Source organism: Neoarius graeffei, chromosome 22 (genome assembly GCF_027579695.1).
Source record: "Neoarius graeffei isolate fNeoGra1 chromosome 22, fNeoGra1.pri, whole genome shotgun sequence".
In the NCBI taxonomy this organism is placed as follows: domain Eukaryota; kingdom Metazoa; phylum Chordata; class Actinopteri; order Siluriformes; family Ariidae; genus Neoarius; species Neoarius graeffei.
Genome location: NC_083590.1, coordinates 44,677,271 through 44,682,270, shown reverse-complemented (window position 1 = coordinate 44,682,270; position 5,000 = coordinate 44,677,271). Strand labels below are relative to the sequence as shown.

The 5,000-nt window shown below is 43.4% G+C and overlaps 1 protein-coding gene across 2 annotated transcripts in view; it reads right to left on the bottom strand.

The window, feature by feature from the left end:
- The window catches only part of styk1a (serine/threonine/tyrosine kinase 1a), a 639,066-nt gene that overhangs the window by 282,830 nt on the left and 351,236 nt on the right, over window positions 1-5,000 (bottom strand). The gene's annotated exons all lie outside the window — the stretch shown is intronic.

The window sequence follows — 5,000 nt, the reverse complement described above, 5'->3', positions numbered from 1 at the left end:
CCAACTTTCGTTAAGATACGCCAAAGGGTGGCTGAGAAATGAGCACACTTCCTGTTTTGCATCTGCCATCCAAATTTGATTGGCTGCCACGGCCAAACGCTTAGGAAATTCTAAAAAGCGGGTAAGTATTTTATGCAGCTTAGTCCCCAGGTGCCATCTACCAAGTTTGGGAGAAATTGGTCAAAAATTGAGGGAGGAGAAGCATTTTAATTGATTTTCACATAATTCAAAATGGCGGAAAATCTACTGGGTGGAACATGATGAAACAGGGTGCGTTGGATTCCTTTTGACCCAACATTCCAGCCACACTAAGAATTTGATGATCAGACGTATGGTTCAAAAGTAACAAGCAGAAATGTACCTGCAATTTTGACCTGTTGGTGGCGCTAGAGAGTTTGTGGTGCTGAGTTGAAATTTGGTGACAAGATCCTTGAGGCAGCCTAGAATCAGTGTGCCAAGTTTAAAAACCTCTAGTCAGACGGTTCTATGCATTGCCATAGAATTTCATTGATTTTAACAAAATTCAAAATGGTGGAAAATCCTCAAGGCAGAATATGACGTCATAGGGTGCGATGAGTTCGTCTTGAGCCAAGGATTCCTGACATAGTGGAATTTTGTTTCTAGCCAAAACGCATCATGAGATATGAGCCTAAAGACATTTTTCCTAGTTATAGCGCCCCCTAGCAGCCAATTTGGTCCAAATTTTTTGCTGCCCTTTGGGGAGGGGTGCTGCATAAAGCCACCCAGTTTCGTTAAGATACGCCAAAGGGTGGCCGAGAAATGAGCAAACTTCCTGTTTTGCATATGCCAGCCAAATTTGATTGGCTGCCACGGCCAAACGCTTAAGAAATTCTAAAAACCGGGCATATTTCTTGTGCAGCTTAGGCCCCAGTTGCCATGTACCACGTTTGGGAGAAATTTTCCAAAAATTGAGGGAGGAGAAGCATTTTAATTGATGTTCACATAATTCAAAATGGCGGAAAATCTACTGGGTGGAATATGAGGAGACAGGGCCCATTGGATTCCTTTTGACCCAAGCATTCCAGCCACACTAAGAATTTGATGATCAGACGTATGGTTCAAAAGTAACAAGCAGAAATTTACCTGCAATTTTGACCTGTTGGTGGCGCTAGAGAGTTTGAGGTGCTGAGTTGAAATTTGGTGACAAGATCCTTGAGGCAGCCTAGAATCAGTGTGCCAAGTTTAAAAACCTCTAGTCAGACGGTTCTATGCATTGCCATAGAATTTCATTGATTTTAACAAAATTCAAAATGGTGGAAAATCCTCAAGGCAGAATATGACGTCATAGGGTGCGGTGGATTCGGCTTGAGCCAAGGATTCCTGACATAGTGGAATTTTGTTTCTAGGCAAAACGCATCATGAGATATGAGCCAAAAGACATTTTTCCTAGTTATAGCGCCCCCTAGCAGCCAATTTGGTCCAAATTTTTTGCTGCCCTTTGGGGAGGGGTGCTGCATAAAGCCACCCAGTTTCGTTAAGATACGCCAAAGGGTGGCCGAGAAATGAGCAAACTTCCTGTTTTGCATATGCCAGCCAAATTTGATTGGCTGCCACGGCCAAACGCTTAAGAAATTCTAAAAACCGGGCATATTTCTTGTGCAGCTTAGGCCCCAGTTGCCATGTACCACGTTTGGGAGAAATTTTCCAAAAATTGAGGGAGGAGAAGCATTTTAATTGATTTTCACATAATTCAAAATGGCGGAAAATCTCCTGGGTGGAATATGACGAGACAGGGCCCCTGGATTCGTGGTGACCCAAGTATTCCAGCGATACTAAGATTTTGATGATCAGACGTATGGTTCAAAAGTAACAAGCAGAAGTGTACTTGCAACTTTGACCTGTTGGTGGCGCTAGAGAGTTTGAGGTGCTGAGTTGAAATTTGGTGACAAGATCCTTGAGGGAGCCTAGAATCAGTGTGCCAAGTTTAAAAACCTCTAGTCAGACGGTTCTATGCGTTGCCATAGAATTTCACTGATTTTAACAAAATTCAAAATGGCGGAAAATCCTCAAGGCAGAATATGACGTCATAGGGTGCGATGGATTCGTCTTGAGCCAAGGATTCCTGCCATAGTGGAATTTTGTTTCTAGCCAAAACGAGTCATGAGATATGAGCCAAAAGACATTTTTCCTAGTTATAGCGCCCCCTAGCAGCCAATTTGTTCCAAATTTTTTGGGGCCCTTTCGGGAGGGGTGCTGCATAAAGGCACCAAGTTTCGTTAAGATACGCCAAAGGGTGGCCGAGAAATGAGCACACTTCCTGTTTCGCATCTTTGCAGCCAAGTTTGATTGGCTGCCACGGCCAAACGCTTGTGAAATTCAAATCACCGGGTATAACTTTTGTGCAGGTTGGTCCAATTATGCTATCTTCCAAGTTTGGGAGAAATTGGTAAAAAATTGAGGGAGTTGAAACATTTTAATTGATTTTCACAAAATTCAAAATGGCGGGAAAAATATATGGGCGGGAAATGACGTCATGGGGTGCGTTGGATTCGTCTTGGCCCAAGGATTCCAGGGATACCAAGTTTTTGAAAATCAGACCAACGGTTCAAAAGTTACAAGCAGAAATGTACCTGGGACTTTGACCTGTTGGTGGCGCTAACGGGTTTGAGGTAGAGGCCTGAAATTTGGTGAGAGGAATGTTGAGAGTGTCTAGAATCAGTGTGCCAAATTTCAAAACTTTTTACCAGACGGTTCTATGGGCTGCCATAGACTTGCAGAGGCGGAAGTGGACTGAATAATAATAATAAATATAGCTGCAAGCAGCAATGAGGGGGCCAAGCAAGCTATGAGCCTAGTCGTCAGGCTCGCAGAATGCATTTGGGCCAGACAGATGGTCACGAGCACACACAAGAAGTTTCATGTCGATATACCATCGTTTGACTGAGATACAAGGTCATTTGTTGTTCGGCGGCTTCATCATCAAATTCGATTGACTGTGATGGCTGAAATTACTTCAAGTGTACTTGGTGTGTATGTGTGTGTGTGTGTGTGTGTGTGTGTGTGTGTGTGTGTGTGTGCTAGAAGACTGCTGACATATGAGCTCAATGACATATGAGCCAAAATATATTTTGTATAGTTATAGCGCCCCCTAATGGCCAATGTGCACCAAATTTGGTAGGAGAGCTTGCGGAGGGGTGGGGCATAATCCCACCAAGGTTGGTTAAGAAATGTCAAAGGGCTGCCGAGATATGAGCTCACATCCTGTTTGACATCTTCGCAGCTGAGTTTCATTGGCTGCTGCGGCCAAACAGTTTAAAAATTTCAAAAGACTGAGGATAAATTTTGTGCGGCTTGCTGCAATGATGCTATCAACCAAGTCTGGGCAAATTTGGTCAAAAATTGAGGGAGGAGTAGCAATTTACATGATTTTAACAAATTTCAAAATGGCGGAAAATCTACCAGGTGCAATATGACGAGATAGGATAGGTTGGATTCGGTTTGACCGATGGATTCCAGCAATACTAAGATTTTGACAATCAGCCGTACGGTTCAAAAGTAACAAGCAGAAATGTACTTCCAACTTTGTCCTGTTGGTGGCGCTAGAGAGTTTGAGGCGGTGAGTTGAAATTTGCTGACAAGAACCTTGAGCGAGCCTAGAATCAGTGTGCCAAATTTCTCAACCTCTCGTCTGACGGTTCTATGGGTTGCCATAGAATTTCATTGATTTTAACAAAATTCAAAATGGCGGAAAATCCTCAAGGCTGAATATGACGTGATAGGGTGCCATGGATTCGGCTTGAACCAAGGATTCCAGAGATCGTGGAATTTTGTTTTTAGCCCAAACGCATCATGAGATATGAGCCAAAATTCATTTTTGCTAGTTATAGCGCCCCCTAGCGGCCAAGTTGGTCCACGTTTTTTGGGGACCTTTCTGGTGGTGTCTGTCATAATGTCACCAAGTTTCGTTAAGATCTGCCAAAGGGCGGCCGAGATGTGAGCACACATCCTCTTTCGCGTCTGTGCAGCCAAATTTGATTGGCTGCCACAGCCAAACGCTTATGAAATTCGAAAATCCGTGTAAGATTCTTGTGCAGTTTCCTCCACCGTTGCTATGGACCAAATTTGGGAGAAAATGGTCAAAAACTGAGGGAGGAGTAGCATTTTAATTGATTTTCACATAATTCAAAATGGCGGAAAATCTACCAGGTGCAATATGACGAAACAGGGCGCGTTGGATTCATTTTGACCCAAGCATTCCAGAGATACTAAGCTTTTGACGATCAGACGTATGGTTCAAAAGTAACAACCAGAAATGTACCTGCGAATTTGACCTGTTGGTGGCGCTAGAGAGTTTGAGGTGGTGAGTTGAAATTTGGTCACAAGACCCTTGAGGGTGCCTAGAATCAGTCTGCCAAATTTGAAAACCTCTAGTCATACGGTTCTATGGGTTGCCATCGAATTTCTTTGATTTTAACAAAATTCAAAATGGCGGAAAATCCTCAAGTCAGAATATGACGGCATAGGGTGCGATGCATTCGTCTTGACCCATGGATTCCAGAGATAGTGGAATTTTGTTTCTACCCAAAACGCATCATGAGATATGAGCCAAAAGACATTTTTCCTAGTTATAGCGCCCCCTAGCAGCCAATTTGTTCCAAATTTTTTGTTGCCCTTTGGGGAGGGGTGCTGCATAAAGCCACCAAGTTTCGTTAAGATAGGCCAAAGGGTGGCCGAGAAATGAGCACACTTCCTGTTTTGCATCTGCAAGCCAAATTTGATTGGCTGCCACAGCCAAACGCTTAGGAAATTCTAATTACCGGGTAAGATTCTTGTGCAGATTAGTCCCCAGTTGCCATCTACCAAGCTTGGGAGAAATTGTTCAAAAATTGAGGGAGGAGAAGCATTTTAATTGATTTTCACATAATTCAAAATGGCGGAAAATCTACTGGGTGGAATATGACGAGACAGGGCGCGTTGGAGTCGCTGTGACACAAGCATTCCAGCGATACTAAGATTTTGATGATCAGACGTATGGTTCA